The following is an 18,390-nucleotide window of genomic DNA, read 5'->3' on the forward strand; positions in this document are numbered from 1 at the left end:
TTTCATTCCTAAGCAACATATGCAGAAATATGGAGTAAAAGAGACCATCCATGCGAGACAATGTTCTTGGGACAAGAAAAACTTTCAAGGTGGTGAATTTGATGTAGGGGCATCATATGCTCTTCTTAGACACATTGGAGATCCAGGTCATCAAAGAGATCATGGAGCATCTCATGATATCAATTGGTCAATTCTACAGCCAATCGTGGCTTTTGAAAGCATGGAAGGATATGGTTTTGTATGGTGTATTGGCTGATTTTAATGTTGAAGAATTGTAATTGATCCTTGGAATGGGATCTAGTGGTTGTTTAAGGTAGAGAAGTCATTAGTTAGGGTCTAGTATTATGTCATAATAACCTCAAGTCATTTAATAAGTTAAAACAGCCAATAAGTCCCTTTAGATATAGTTTTTTGCTTTTCAAAATTCAAATTTTGTATGTAACGGCTATAAGAGCCATTTTGGAGGGAAACCTTCAAATTTGAATTTTATAAAGGGATAGGTAGTGAAACGAATTGGAGTCAGTTAAGGAGGTTGAGAACTAACTCCTGAACATGTGTGTGTGTGTGTGTGTGCGCGCGCGCGCGCGCGCGTGCGCGTGCGTGCGTGTGTGGGTGTGTGCGTGCGTGCGTGCGTGCGTGCGTGTGTGTGTGTGTGTGTGTGTGTGTGTGTGTGTGTGTGTTGGTATGGCTTGTACCTTAATATAGTACAGACTGTCATAGAATTTGCAATAAAAAGTGCTTTATTTCAAGAGTAAATTGAAGTTTTCTTGGTTTTGGGAGTATTCTTTCATGTTGGAATGATTGTTAACATCTTGATAGACATGTTTTAAGATTCCTTACTTTGTTTTACTTTAATATTTGAAGTTTTGTTCATCAAAAACCCGTACTGTTGGTTGTAGCAGGCTATTTTAAAGCAATTTTGAAGTTTTTTTCCAATAAAACATGCTCATTCCATGAAATTTTCACTTTTTCTTCATGGAATGATGTTTCTATGACATGTAAAATGATTTCTAACTCTATGATGAACAACTAATTTGAAGATTTGAGCAAAAACTTGTGAAAAGAAAGTGTAAATTGAAGGGTACATACCTATAGCAAAGGATTCACCTTAATGAGGGTAGTGTTTAAGTTTTTAATCATGCTCACAATGTTGAAACATTGATGTTTACACCTTTAATTGGTCCAAGAAGTTTGGCACGTGGGAGATCTAGCAAGCCCTAGATACAAGGGTTTCAAGAGGGCAAATTAGGGCTTTTGGGGTTAGAAAGCTCTTAGACTGAAATTGGTTGGGGAATCCTCTAATTGGGGACATTTTATGAGCCTCTAAAAAGTTTTGAGTCAAGAAATTAATTATTCCTATTGGTTGCTTTGTAATTGCATCACTCTTACATTGTTGAAAATAGGGGAAACATGAAAAGTTCATTGATATTTTCCAAAGGAAGTGTATCTCAGTTTTACATATGTTTTCTATAAGGATAAAGGGTATCTAAAAAATCCATTTATTCAAGGAGTCTTTTGGGAAAAACAAAATGTATTCACCTATTTGTCTTGCTGCTATCACAGAATTGAAAAGTTGCATTGACAATATTTGGGTGCATTGTGCATTTTTGCTTAAAAGGTGTTGAAACTCAAAGGTGATGATTGGTACATGTTAGATAGACCAAAAAAAACCTATTGAAGCTTTAAAACCTCTTGGAGTTGACCATTTGCAGGATTTGACCATCAAGACCTAGAAGGGTCACTTGGCACATTGCTACAATCTTGCTCATTTTGGGTTATTTCTTGGTTCACCACTCTATCCTCTGCATCAATTAGGACCAGCTACCCCATAGTATTGGAAAGAACTATAACATATTATTTATCAAGGTATTAGAAACAAAGATGAATACCTCACATTGAGTATGAGTATCAAGACATTCATTCGCAAGTGGATATAATATATTAATCAAGATCAACATTTCCCCAATAAGTGTCATCAACTACCAATTGATACTATGGTATAAGTAGATTTTTGGTTTAGAAGTATTCTCTTATAATCAAATCATGAGTGAATAGTCCCTTATTCTTCGAACATATATAGAGCAAGGACATTAGAGGTATAAACTGCCACCACTACAAGTATACAAGTAAATATCAAAGGAAGAGTCAGTAACTAATAGTTCCATCCATAGATATCTGAACAATTCTTTCCATAAAACATTATAAAGAGTTTGATTTGTAAGACTAGAAGATTATATTTGAAGGAGATTCTAAAACAAAATTCAGTGATCAGATTATTATACACTGACTACATCAAGTCAGTGTATCCACATTTAGCATGGATGAAAATCGTGGCCCCCTTCAACATGACCATGTTGCCTACAATGATTTTGGGTTGTTGTGATTAGAATTCTTCGAGTCTTTAAGCCTTTACACTTTTTGCAGGGACAACAACATTTATTAGGTTTTCTTTGGAACTGAGCCCACAATGTAGCCATTGTCTCATTTTGTTTAGCGTTCATATTGTCAGGCATGGTCTTTCTTCACAGGAAAATATATCTGCAAATAAATTGGACATGTTGTGATTAATGTTTATATCTGCACATATGGTTTTTCTTGATTAATGTTTTCAAATGTAACTAAAATGATCCTATAATTTCTAGAAAACATAGATGTTTGCAAAATGTGGATTTATAGACAATGTATGTTAATTATTTCCATCTAAAAGAGAGAATCTTCTATTAATCAGAGTTGTCAAATAGGTCCGAGATTCTTTTTATAGAGAGAATAGCCCAATCCAGAACAAAAATATGATCTAATAGAAAAATCATATGATTGTTTAATGAATAAACTTGTTTTTTCTTTACCAAATGGCAAAGAAATTTCTTTTCTCGAGTCTCATCACTGAAAAGGATCATAGGTCAAGCATTTTACTCATCAAGGTTCAATTATCCAGTTTCCATATAGCATGATGCTTAGAAAATAAACTAATGTGATTTTATGAAGATAAATCTAGTCCAATTGCATTGATTGAATACTTAAGGCATGCAATAGTCATTATTATATATGAAATTTATCAAAAGTCAGGTCATAAAATAAGGCAATCTACGTAAGATATTTTAGTAATACTTTTAGTTTTTAACTAATCTAAGAGGCTTAGATGTATCTTCCTTCAAATTTTGGCTTCTCCTTTGACCCTTATTGGGTTGTTTTAACAATTAATATATTACAAATAGAATGCCAAAATATTACCAAGACGTCTCTACAAATTTGTTTCGGATTGAGACCTCACATGTTTGAAAATTCCATAAACTGAGGAATGAAGCACATTGTGAATCTTGAATAGAACAAAATCAAATGGGTATATGAAACTTTAATAGAACAAAATGTAGCTTTGTTTCCACCATACCAATTCATGTAAAGCCAAAATACTAATGTTTCAGTAGTTGAAAGTTATGCAGCTGTCTAGAATCTAAATATGTTATGTGCAACATCACTTTGTAGACTTGCAATGAGGATCAAATAAAAGAGAAAAAATGGAACTTGCTCAGCAGATGTATTAAGATATATTTGATCTATAGAATTGAGTTTAGCATCTTATAATTATTACTATATTCATGTTAAGCCATGACATTGTGATTTTGTACACTACTGAAAGCTCTCTTAATTTAGCTTTCCCTTGGTCAATAGATGAACATATCAATTGGAAAAATAGCTAAAATGTAATAAGTGTTTCATTTTCAATCTTGAAATTCAGATAATTTCTAATTCAAAGTGACCCAAGAAACTTCTTATTGAACCAAACACATTGATATTGTTTTATGTTTAAAATGCTCTTCTATCAATTCAAAAATGAAAAATAGATTTTAGCATTTATTAGATCCCTATGATTGAATCTATAGTTATCTAAAATATGGCCAATTAGCCATAGCTCATGACAAACATTTATTTAAATGTACTGCTTGGTGTTGCTAGAGTTTATAATCGTATCCAAGGTGTTGGTTATAACCTAAAGATATTTCGGGTATAAACATAGTAAGCTGCTTAATTTTAAGGATTCAAATTTTAATGAGTTTCATGATGCTGAGAATGGTAGGAGCTTGTTAATAACTTGGTTGATATCTACAATTCAAAAGTAGCTTCTTCTGTTGAAGGAGCAAGTTTTTTAAGAAATGATTCATCTTTTTTCCATAGGATTTTAAATATATCCAAGGATTTCTACAAAGCTTCTGTGCTGGAAAGTAGTGATAGTCAAGAGTGTTGGTGTAAATAAGTACTTTACTATTTACACTTACTTAAGTTTACTTAGGTTAATGCATTATTTAATTATATTGCATTATTTTATTATTTTTATTTGTGAGACACTTAGGAGTTTGCACACCTTGTGATTTTTCACGTTGACAACACAGGAGTACGCAACTTTATTTGAGCACATGGTGTCTACAACACTATTTTGCGTGTCCCACCCTTGTAGGCTTATCCTCTCATCACCGCACTTACTTCCGTGCTTAATGGAGGATAATCCATATTTGGTAGACATGTGCTTGGTTGTATGACACATCATGATGCTAACTTCTATGCATTCTAGAAGCTCTCTTGAGGCCTTTATATTCAGGCACTCCTAGTGTACTATGATGAGCATCAAGTTATTGAATACATTGTTATTCTGATCATACTCTCTCCATTTTTGGTCTATAGTTGTGCTTGTGTTTGAGTTTTTAGTTCTTGGGTGAATTTTGCCCTTAGGAAAATTCTTACATGGTATCAGAGCTTGGAGACTTTCTCATCACATAGTCGTTCGAGACCTCTTGCTTGCTTCATCACCTCAGCCTGAATCTGGAGTGCTGTAGAAATTCAGAGAGTCCAACACTAGATCTGACCTTGCCATTGTGTCCGAAATGCTAAACCGGTGAAAATTGACTATAAGCACACCTACTTTGGCCCATAGTCAACTGAGGCAAATTTTTTTTTGCAAATCGAAACTCGGAGGCCCGATTTGCAGTATGGGTATGATTATTTTTGGATCTATTGCATTTATTTTTCAGATCTAAACATTATCTCTTCTCTGCATTATTGTATATTTTTAGAATTTATATTTTTGGAAATTTCAGAATTGCCTGAGCAGAGAAATTTTTTTGACCCGAACCGGGCAGTGACACCCCAGCTCAGATCTCTATTTGTGGCAAAGTATTTATTAATTTGTAGGTTTTATTTAATTAATCTATGGCCATATATTCCCCGACGACGGCCTACACCCAAAATCTGGCACACATTTTATAAACCAGTGATCGCTTTCAAAAATTCGACGATAGTCTATCAAAGTGGGCGCTGCGCATGGAAGCCAAGTAGTTTAAATCCACTAGCATGCTGCTTGTTTATTTACTCTACAGACTCTATGTTATAAAGTCCATAGACATCTCCACCCCCTGCAATGTGGGATAATTAAACCCACATTTTGGCGACGTCCCAAATTGTCGGCTTGGTAATAAATCCGCCCTCTACTGCTTTGATATTTTCAGCAACACGCGGCTACACATGGAGCCACCACACAGTGCTTGATCTATAGACGCCCACGTGAACATGGCCACGTCCTCAATTTTCCACGTCACAATTTGACAACGCAGCACAGTCAGATCCGATTGTGCACCATGTCACCTGAACCTGCCAACTCATCCTTCCCAGTCAACGCGACACGGAAGCCTGCCACGTCAATTTTTTCTGTATAGTCCATTCAATCCATATAGTATGAATAGACACGTTAGTGCCATGTCATCCAAGTGGCCAAAACTTTTGCTGACATCATCACTTTAGGCGTTTAAAATTGATGCTTGTCTGGACGTCATTCTAGGGCATTTTATAACTATGTTGATGGTCATTTGACCGTCAAATTTAGACTTGTAATTTTCCTTCCAGACCCCTCTCCAGATTGCTTTTCAGTTTGGCAGCCTGACTTTGCGAGCTCCTAACTTGGTCATCCGGACTCCGATTCAGGTGCAATTTTTTTTTAAATTAGGTAGAATTTCTTGAATTTTCTAGTGGTGGAATTTTTTTCTAGTTTTGGTGCACAGATTTTGCAAAAATTGCATTTTTTGGTGACTATACTTGCATAATCCTGTGTTTTGCAACTTCAGAAGCTGTATGAGCACATCTAGTCACTTTTTTAGGTTTCTTTTTTTTTAAAGTGCATGTTTTTTCGTCTACTTTCTAGATTTGAAGTCAGATTCTAGGGTTGTGTGGATAAATTTCTCCCTTTCATAATTGGGCCTTCTTTGGCATTGTAATGCTTTGAATCTTTTTTAGAATTGTTGTAAAACTAAGCTATAGTGCTTAAGTGACAGATTTAAGCCTCATAAGGTAGTTGTAAAAGCAAAATCAAAAAGTCCACTTTGTTCATTTTGACAAGTGGCTTATTGTAAACGCACTACTTATAAAGTGCCAAAGCATCTCTTTTGAGGGGGTCTTTTGATTGAGTGAAAGGGGGTGGGGGGGGGGGGGGGGGGGGCGAGGGGTGTACTATGTTTTTTGTGTCTCTCTATTGTGCTCTTTCATTTTTGCATCATGGGTTTTAAATGTCCTCCTCTAACTTCACGCAACTATTCTACTTGGAAAGATATTGCATAGAGTAGATTAATGGAAAAAGGATATAGTTTATACATTGATGGTACAATTACCAAACCTATTGATGTTAAAGAACTCATTAATTGGACAAGTCAAGACCGACAAGCTTTAGGTGTTAGCAGGAGTTGTGTACATGGGGATCTTCTCTTTCACATTAAAAATTATTCAGAATCTAAGGAAGCTTGGGATAAACTTGAACAGTTGTATGGTAAAGTGGATGAAGAAAAGGGATTTCAGATTTAGGATGATCTACTTCTCTTGGATCCTAAAAATTATGACACAATTTAGGATTATATCATCAAATTCAATGAGTATAGGGCACTTCTAAAAGATTGTGGAAATCTCGTTAAGGATGATAGGTTGATACATCACATCTTGAAAAAGCTACCTACTGAGTACGCCAACTTTATTTTGAGTTTTAATACTCACAATTTGACCATGGGATCTGCTTAACACAAACCTTCCTTTGATGGATTTTCAGACATGTTGATTGTTGAACAATTTCACTTGGTGGATTTTGGCCTTCTCAAGTCATCTAAGACCAAAGCCTTAGTAGCTAGTGATGATCATAAATCTAGTCAAGGGGGGAAAAGCAACAACAACAAGAAGCAGTGGAAGTAGAAAACACAATCTGAGACACAACCTAACTCCTCTCAATAAGGCATTTCTTCTTCAAACAAGAAGGGAAGTGATGAAAAGAAGGACAAACTCTTTTGTGCATATTGCAAAAAGCCAAATCATGACGAGCATCATTGCAAAACCAAAAGAATCGATGAGTTAGAAAATCTACTCAAGAAGAATAAGATTCAAGTGCTAGGTACTTCCAAGGATTCTACTCCTAACTCTTCAAAGGGTAAAGGTCAAGCACTTACGGCCAAGACAAATTCTTCTTCAGAATGGATACTGGACTCAAGTGCCTCTTACCACATCAGTTCTTCAAGGGAAGACTTTTCTTCATTGAAGTAGTCAAAGGTGCCACACATCTTCTTGGGAGATGATGCTAAGATGGAATTTGAAGGGAAAGGACATGTTGAAATGGAAGATGGGGAATTCAAAGATGTTCTCTATGTTCCAAATCTAAGCTCCAATCTACTATCAGTTTACCAAATCACTCACCTAAGAGATGGTCATAAGGTTGAGTTCCTTCCCGATTCAGTGATGGTGCGAAGTCTCAAAGATGATTCATTGGTAGCAGTTGGAAAAGTCAATGATGAAAAGAGGCTTTATTCCTTCTCTCATTTTGTGCCTAAGAGTTCTTCTCAAGCCTTGTTAACTCACTCTAATTCAAACATCAACTTATGGCATGAGCGGTTTGGTCAACTTGACTACCGCTATCTTCAGCAACTTTGCTCAAAACATATGGTCAAAGGTCTACCCAACATCAGCTTTTCTAAGGGGGAGTGTTCATCTTGTTTAGTGGATATGCATCTCAAGGAGAATTATGATAAAGGGAAGTCTTCTTGAGCTCTAGTTGTTCTTCAGCTAGTTCACATGGTATTAGCAGGACCGTTTGCAGTGACTTCAATCAACCAAGGCTGCTACATACTTGCATTTGTTGATGGCTTTTCAAGATTCACTTGGGTCTTCTTCCTTCATCATAAGAATGAAGTAATTCACAAGCTTCAAGACTTTAAGACTCATGTTGAACATAAGTCAAGGAAAGCCATCAAATTATTAAGAGTGGATAATGAGAACTGATATGTAGACAGAAGACTTAAGAACTTTTTCAGAATTGAGGGGATTGATCTTCATAACTCATCGGCATTCAATCCGCACAAGACAGATGTTGTAGCTATGAGGATTAGGACTCTCAAGACCATGGCAAGTTGCATGATAAATGTCAAGTCTTGCGATCCCACACTTGAAGTTGAAGCTATTAGCAATGCTACTCACATACTTAACAGATCTCCTCATCCAGCCTTAGATGGAAAGACTCCTTTTGAGGCATGGTGCAGTAGAAAACCAGTTGTGAGTCACCTTAGAGTCTTTGGTTGTCCAGCATGGGCAAACCTATCTTCCAGGAGTTACAAGGCACCGTCACCTAGGCCTTGTACCTTCATTGGTTATGAAGACAGTGTGAAGGCATATAGACTTCTAGATCCTGAGACACATCAAATTTTTGTGGAGAAGGATGTATATTTTGAGGAAAGTTCTCCGAGCTTGTCCTCTACTCCTCTTCGTACTTCATACACAGTGGAAACTGATAGTGACAACAGCGATAGTGCTTCAACAGGTTCAGACACGTGGGGTTCTATCAACAGTTGCAATGAGAGGTCACATCAGTCCAGTCCACATGCTTATATTGCCACAGTGAAAGGACCATCTCAACATGGTACATCTCGTCTTCCAGCTCCAGTTTCATTTGACTTAGGAGACAGACTTGAGGACTTACATCTTCTCATTGATGATGATTCTTCTACAGTTGTTGTGAGGGCTCACTCTGACCCTCATGTCCATTCTCTACATGATCAATTTGAATAGGTTGGTGTGATTGTGGATCCTTATGAATAGCAATTAGTGGAGGTCTCTTTGTCAGTTGAGGAGACGGATGGTTCAGTGGAACAAGTTCAGCAGACATCCTTGCCAGATCTGCATTCATTCTTTTCAGCACAATTGGAAGGGGTGAACTTCAGCATTAGTACAAGGATACTTGAGCAGGTTTCCTGGCCAGCACACATCTTCAGGACAGTACTTGGGCATTGTTTCTTCCGAAGGGGAGGAACACTATTTTGCATTCATGGACTAGTTTCTTCATCAGAGCAGCTTTCACTTGTTGGCATTCTTCTTTTAGGGATGGAGCCTCTTCTGTCTCTCTTCCTTCTCTTATTCTCTTATGTATATACTGGATGTATGTCGTAATGGGGGGGTCCTAATTACTTCATCCATCGATGCATCCTTCTTTATCTCTCTTTTTGGGGGAGGGTTTTTTCCATGAGGTTTTCCCTCTTTCCTCGCTTTATGGGAGATTGCATTTCATTATGTACATGGGTACCTTACATGGCGTAGTAGCCGGGACCCATTATGCATCTTCATCCTAGTTTGTAAGCTTAAGGGCATCCCCTAAGTTGCACTTAAGGGGGGTGTTGGTGTAAATAAGTACTTTACTATTTACACTTACTTAAGTTTACTTAGGTTAATGCATTATTTAATTATATTGCATTATTTTATTATTTTTATTTGTGAGACACTTAGGAGTTTGCACACCTTGTGATTTTTCACGTTGACAACACAGGAGTACGCAACTTTATTTGAGCACATGGTGTCTACAACACTGTTTTGTGTGTCCCACCCTTGTAGGCTTATCCTCTCATCACCGCACTTACTTCTGTGCTTAATGGAGGATAATCCATATCTGGTGGAAATGTGCTTGGTTGTATGACACATCATGATGCTAACTTCTATGCATTCTAGAAACTCTCTTGAGGCCTTTATATTCAGGCACTCCTAGTGTACTCTGATGAGCATCAAGTTAATATTTTGATCATACTCTCTCCATTTTTGGTCTACAATTGTGCTTGTATTTGAGTTTTTAGTTCTTGGGTGAATTTTTCCCTTAGGAAAATTCTTACAAAGAGAAGTTTCATGCATGTCTTACAAAAACAAAGGTCATGATAGATTAACAAAGGAAGGAAATCGTATATAGTGGTAGAACCACTACACTTTAAAACAATATGAGATTTTAATAAGGAATACTCCAGTGCTACACTTAAAATTGGATCTTAGGTCATCTGAAATGGTAGTTTGAAGGAAAAATAGGTCATAGATTAGGTCTGTACATAAAACAAAGTAGGTTACTTTTTAAAGGAAAAGATAAAATAGAAGTGAGTTAAATTACAACTATCAGCTACTAATTGTTGAAGATAATGTTCACCAATTACTACCACATTGAATGAGCACTCCCTTACCTCCATACTATCAGCAACGAATCCCTAGGCCCCCAGATGGTGGTCTTCCTCACCTCTATGGGATTGATCATCCCTTTTCACCTTTGCCATTATAGCTTATCTTCCTTAGCAACTTGAGCCACTATAGTCCAATTAACTCATATTTTATTTCACCTAATCTTGTCAAGATCCAAGATATTTTTATCCTTCCAATGACCTAAGAAATTAATCTTATTTAGGTATCATAAAGAACTCAAATGTTTGTGACTTTCAAATGAACGATAGACCTAAATTTTTCATAAACAAACATCAATAAGTGTTGATACACATTTTCCTCCATTATTAATGAGATAAAAATAAGTTTTCTGATATTATTATGTATAAAATGATATTTCTTCTTGGCCCTTCAAAAGCATCTCTATATTGTTTACCAGTAAATTATAAAACCACCCTTCACAAGTTGTACTTGATATTGTATCAGTTTTTTCAAACCTTAAACCATTTTTCTCTTAAACATCAATGGTAGACTCCGATGAAATGCATCAACAAGTCTTAAGTGCTTGAACTCATTTATGTTGCCATGTTTTGCAGTCAAATCATTTTTTACTTGTACTTGTATTACTTGCATTAAGATTGTTTATTGCTATTGCAAAAACTCATTCGGCTGTCATTTATTGTCATGTGCCCACCAAAATGCCATACATTCCAGCATGTGAAAACCATTTGCTGTGCCTATGAAGTTTAAATAGCACCCATATCATAAAAGCCAATGTTGTTAATAATATGATAAAACTATCACTAACAATATTCAGGAGGTGGTGCTAGCAAAATAATTAAATTTAAATTTCCAAGGGTAGGGATGGATGTGAATCTTTCACCAATTAGTATAAAAGAGAAATCAAGTCATTAAGAAAAGGAGCATCTATTCGGAATGAATACTATGTGACTTTGCACATAATTGTTAAAGCCAAAGTAAACAAAACCCCTCCAAGGATATTCAGAGACTTAAAGATGAACAACCTTCCTCCTATCAAATTATTGGACAAAAACCTATAAATTGTCTAGGCATCAAGGACAAACATTCAAGTAAAAATAATTGTAAATAGAGAAGACGACAATAGTAGAAAATCAAGATAAGTCTATTTTCAGAATTGTGTCTAAGTGAGAAAACCAAATAATATAGAAAAATTCACAATTCTTTATTATGTTATATTTATAAATAAAAATAACAAGTATCATTTTTTAGTTATAATCCAAGAGATGCATATTAAAAAAAGAATTGAGTTGTTTCATATCCAAATCTTGACAATATCATGGATGGCTTTTGAAAAGATTTCAAACCTCAGTGGCCATGCTCTAAGCATTGTCAAGAAATGCAGCCCCATTAGTTGCATATGTGAAACAAAGAGTTGAAGTTCAAGGTTAATTACCTTGCACCCATCCTATAGGTGCTCCAACAATCAGCAAAGGAGATCTATGCTACCCAACTTCAATATGACTTCTACCTCCATGGATTCAAAATTCAAACTCATTTTTTGGGATAATTTATTGCTCGTTGAGATGTTATTATAAATGAGCAGCCTTGTACCCAATTGTAATGGAGAATCCATTTCATGCAAATCAGCTATTGAGTCTCATATATATAACACTTTTTGACTACTTATTAGTCAACAAAGGAACCTAAGCGTATGTGTCTTGTATTGAGATGGTTGTTCTCAAAAGTCTAACTCTTAATTGTGTCTATGAATGTCTAATGCGTATGTGTTTTATCATTGTTACTTTTGTGGACTAGTGATCCATGATTCATAAAGCTCTATTTTAGTTATAACAGGATATATGTTGAGCATGAGACTCTTCATTTCTGTTATTTCCTTTGTTTCTTTTTTCCTCCTTTCATTTACAATAAGGCTTATGCTGGAACAGGTGAATAATTGGCCTTTTAATCATGTATATTGACTCACAAACCTATCATGCATTTGTGTGGCTTTCTAGGATTGGTAGTTAAGCAAGATGGATTTATTCTAAACAAATATTTAGACCAACAAGTCAACCCTTGATCCATTGGGAACGACCTCATTGATCTTGCTTTACCACATATAATCTCAAAATCTAGAATATTAAAATGTAATTAAATGACACAACCACTGCACAGTTGTCAGACTCTTGTATATGATGACACAGAGAATAAGCCACTCCTTATTATATCATCAAACCTATGTTACTAAGATGGTCGCTCTGACAAAATACACTGCTAGATGTTATTTCCATTTTACATTTATTTGCCATCAAAAGAAAGTTTGTGAAAATGATTGGTGAATGTCTTCTAACACATGGCCTAGCAAAATATGCAAGAAGAAAATGATGTCAGTTTGCAGTCTTGTTTCATTTGAATGAGAGAATTTGTTACTTCTAGCATGTATCTTGCATTGACAACAAGTAGTGGCAGGTCCCTGAGACACCAGCACATAACTGGTCCCACATCAGTGGCCTTTCCTACTAAGATATTATGTTGTAGTTGTTGTGTGATTAGTGTTAGTTTTTGAAGGAAGATGATCCAACCATAATAGTGGGAACTCATCTGCAGATTACTGGTTTACCATAAATTTCTGTGCACAGTTGACATTATATAAGAAGTAAAATGCTCATCCAATTTTTGTGAGATATGAAAATTATTAAATACAAATCATCATATATCAATAAATTAAAAGGGCAAACAAATATAGAAACTCCCGTCACTTGTATTCAAGTAGAGTCCTTCAAATTTTTAGACATAATCTTCCCTCAATTGTTTTGTTGATTAGGAATGCATCTAGATGCAACTATGTGAGAGTAATATATATTGACAGTTTGGTCATACTGTATGATGTAAACTACTCAAACACTTGCCCAGACACATTCACAATTCCTCTAGATTTGACATTATTTTGTGTCAACAGGTGGAAATTTCTTTTCAATATTTAAAAACATAGAAATGTAGATGAAACATGCATGAAACATTACCATTTAGAATTACTAACTGAAAGAAGCAGATTCAACTAATAGAATTAGATAAAAAGTCTAGTTTAGGCAAGAGATGTTTTCCATTTCCTCTACCTGGCAAGACAAAGATGCCTCAAATCATTGATGACAAACATGCAATGTTTAGATGGTTGTTTGTAGATGATAATAGAATGCATTGAAAGAATTTGTACATGTTGCCTTACATATTGAAAAGAGAATGTACATGTCTACTTCAGAAGGCCAATTTAGACCATTTACTTCAAAGCATTATTTATACACAACTAACTATTTTTGCTCTTGTTGATTTCATGCACAATTGAATATTTTCTAACTTTATAGGCTATAGAACTTTTAACCACAGAAAAATTGATTTTTCAATTTAAGGCTATAAACTAGTTTACATCAATGTTGCTTGCTTATAATGCATATTTCAGTCGAAGCATGTGCACCAAACTTTCATTCAAAACTTTAAATCACTTGATATGTAGATACCAATTGTAATTCATTGTATCCTAATTATAATCATTTTGGCTATTGCATAGGTCCATGCAGAAGTAGATGCTTTTTCTTGTTTTGTAGAGTTGCTGAGTAATTTTTTGGACTATTTTTCCTAGAAACTAGACAATACTACTGTAGGCATCCATTCTACAATGGTACAAATGACAAAAATTTTGAAGACACATGATGAAGAGTTGTGGCACCATCTTGATGCCACAACCAAGGTATGGATCTAACAAATCAGAAGAAAACTAAGCAAAATTTAACTAGTTAACATGAAAGTAGGCCTTAATGTGCTCAAAAGTATACAAATGTAAGGTGTAGATACAAGTTTAAAAGCAATATGAGGGGCTTTTAAACAACAATTATATGACACGAGAAAGTTATGCAGTAACTAGGATAGCTAAAAATTCAACAAACATTTTCACCTAAACAGAGAGGTCAAGCAGATTCAGAACATCAGAGTGTGATTTGTCACAAAAACTAATCTTTTGCTTGATTTTTACCATTACAATACAATAATGTTTTGTCATAGGAAAATGAGTCTTATTTTGATTTACATTACATTTTTTTGTTGTTTTCATTGTATTTGTTCTTTAAATTCTATTTCTAGAGATTATCCATAATTGCCCCAGATCACCATAGACTAGGACTTGTACAGATCTGCATCCTTCATTTCCGACCAGTCATATGAAAGAGGCTAAAGGTGGGGTGTTATCTTGGTGGGTAGTAAGAAACCTCTCCTAACTCACAAGTGAATGAGAGCTCTATTGACAATCATAGAATTTTTAATGTTGTACAATAATTTGTCTTTGGATGCAAGTTAATGTGTCTTGAAGAGAGTGATCTTTTATCCCATGGCAGAAACCTAACCTTTCATCTATGTTAAGATATCCTTTATATGAGAAATCATTATATGTTTATCAAATACTACTTTGTGGAAAAGATATAATGGAATGTGTTTCTTCTTGCTTGTATTGTGCAGGTTAACCCTCAATTTTATGCATTCATGTGGATAAAATTTTTTAATCAAATGTCAATCTATAAAACAAAACTTCAACTTGCCTTTGTAACGCTGGGAAGGAGACTCTTCAACATTTCCAAGTTTTATTTAATCCTTTCACCCCACCTTCTTCCAACTTCACTATGACTCTTTGATGTTGCAAGAGCTTTTGCTTCTGAAAACACTTTCAATGTCAACTTTCAAGCATTCATGAGCTCTCCTCTACTACAATCAAGCACCAAAGAACCCAAGATGTCAAACCCTATTGGTGCTGAAGCTATAAAACCCTTTTGGCGTGTACTCCTAGCCACAAAATGTAGTGTAGAAAATGGTTGAGTACACGAGCTGTCTTCCAGTCATGTAACAATGAAATTAGGGTGGCAAATAGCACTTTTTTTAATTTTGACATAGTGTAAGCCCGTGTTGGTCAAAATTTTGACCAACACAAGCTTGTTGGTCAAAATCTTGACCAACGCGGGCTTGTATTTAACAAAAAATATATGTGGCTTTGCACATTTCGATGAAATTGACCTGAATTTATTAGATGGTCAAAAATTGGGGTCAAATGTACTAGTGTCAAGAAGTTAAATGTTTGAATATGAAATTTGGGTATGCTTTATGATACTAATTTCTTTTTCAAGATTTGGTTTTAGTTCTACATTGGATTTAAACAGTCCCAATTTGGGAACAACAGCAGTCTAGTGTGATACATCGGGTTTCTCTTTAAAATTGATTAAGCAATGATTAAGTCTTAAACATTCTTATGCATTGAAACTTGAAACAGTTCCAGAAAAACCGGTCTATGCATATTGGATTGAGTGTAGCCAAATAATGGAAGATGGTTAAACAGTTTGTGTTGAATGTTGTCAAGAGACTTGTTTCCACAGTCACAATTAAAAAGGGAACAAATATCATTTGTAATTCATATGGATGTTAGACTGTATTGAAGGGATTTTTAGATTGGTCATAATACATAAATTGAATGTGTGTTTGTAATGATAGTGACACCATTCAGAGGGACCTGAGAGCAATCTATTTTGTAGAGGTATGTCATTGAAGAAGCCATGCCATTGAAAATATTAATGGTTATATTATACTGATAGAATTATAGGACATAATGAATTTGAAATGGACTTTGCTAAAAGAGTTTATTGTTTGATGGGAAACAATTATAGAAAGATGTTCTAAGTAGTCAGTTGCATTACAATTTGTTTACTATCATTCAGTCCATTTAAAATTTGAGTACTCGAAGTTCGAAATATTGTGATTCTTAGTTCAACATTTGGAAAAGGAGTGAGACAATTAAGCTATTGTATTATATTGGAGACATTATTGTCATCAGAAAATTAAAAGTTCTTGTGAATATAAGATCTGATATCTTGCAATTAAATCTTGTACCCACTAAGTTCCTATTGGGTGGGTTATAAGCCTCCACACTTCTAACTAGGGTATTGAGATTGAAAGGTTTCTCACTAAGGTTCAAGATAGCAGAGGATTGCTTTGTGCCACTGGGAATACTATTGACTACAAAAATATTTTGAGGCTTGTTAAACATAGGGTTTTCACTTTGATCCCTTGATGGTGGAGAAGTTCTAAATGGGCCTAAGGGAAGGCTAGGGTTTTGAGCATACTTAGTGTTGGAAAAATGAGCCAATTGCAATCTTTTGGACTCCTTTTTGTTTTTGATTGTTACCCATCTTGTATAATTATCATTTTACTATGGGTTGTTTTCCTTATAATTTTATAGATCTATCATTTCCCTTTGTTGCACTTGGACAATATCCTCTTGATTTGGAGGTCATTTTAATTTATCTCTTATCACATATTTTGTTTATGCAAAATACTTTCCTTGTAGTGCTATGTTGCTAGGGTTAATTGATAGATCTAGTTTGATTATTTTGTTTGAACTAGATTTTTTGTTGGTATTTTGGCAATCTTTCTTCTTTGATCCATGCTCAAGGAGATCGACTAGAACCAAAAAATTGTTGAATGTAGGCAAGGCATTTGAACTCACATAACTTGTCTTCCCAAATTAATTTCCTCCATGGTTTTACATCAACAAGTTTTCATTTCATGGGTTCATTGATCAACCACTTTTTTTGATCCTCAACTATTAATTATGTATACCTAAGAAAAATATCAAAGGCTATTACACTTAAGATTTTCTTTATCCGAGGGGCTAACACTATGAAGTCATTGAGAGATTGACTCAAGCTGCTTGATCTATACATTTTTTCATAATTTCTTCTAAGCTTTTTTATGCACAAATTTTATACTATTTCCAACCTCTCTTAATAATCAACTCATAATTATATGTGATCAAATATCAAATCTTCAAATTAGCTGAGGGAAGGATAATAGCCAGTGAACACTAGCCAGTTACATAAGGAATAAATAATTATACAAAAATTCTAGCACAAATAGAAAGTAATCATAGAGGAAGAACAAACAAATACCCTTTACCAATAATTAACTCTAACATAAAGCACATCATAAGCAAAGAAAACATTCAGTTTCTAATAGAAAAATCCTAACAGTAACTATATAAATCTATACATAAGGAAAAAATGAATAATGTGCAAGTAATTTTAGCATTAGTAAATATTAGGTATTATTAGCACATATCATCCAATATTAAAAAACAACAAATAATGTCCAAAATCTCTTCAAATTAATGATATATTTTAGTTCTCTTGCAAAAATACTTCAATTTTTCTTTAGTCTTGACCATATGTTTATCTACAACTATAGATTTTATAGTGTTTATCTACAACTATAGATTTTATAGTGTTTTAGTTCTCTTGCAAAAATACTTTAGTTTTACTTAGTCCTGACCATATGTTTATGACAAAGGCGATGCATGAGGCTGAATACATTGAAGATGATGTGTTGAACAACGAAAAGAAGGAGATATAATAGAGATATAACCTTACTATTCCGACGGAGGTTGCATTGAAGCTATCAAACACTATTAGCACTGGCAATAAAACGTTGTTGGCACGTAATCTTCAAACCCTTCCTCTACTGGTGCCACAAAATGCAATATACAATAAACATTAACCACACATCCACAGACTTTCTTTCGGTCGCGCAAGATTGAAATTAGGACGCAACAAAGAGCTTTTTTTGGATTTTGACATAGTGTAAGTTCATGTTGGTCAAAATTTCAACCAACACGAGCTTCTAGTTAAAAAAATTATATATGTTGTCCTGCATAAAATCACCAATTTGACCCCATTTTATTAGATGGTAAAAAATTTTGGTCTAAAAATGGGGTCAAATGTACCAGTGTTGTCACACTTATCTCCTAGCATCTTCTAGCTTGTTTTGGAAGATTCCTAGAGCTCTTTATATTCGGGATCCCTCATTATATTTTTGACATCACATTTCATTGTAAATACATTTTCA

The sequence above is a fragment of the Cupressus sempervirens genome, chromosome 2 (genome assembly GCF_028749045.1).
Source record: "Cupressus sempervirens isolate cs-2001-9-10 chromosome 2, ASM2874904v1, whole genome shotgun sequence".
Taxonomy (NCBI): Eukaryota; Viridiplantae; Streptophyta; class Pinopsida; order Cupressales; family Cupressaceae; genus Cupressus; species Cupressus sempervirens.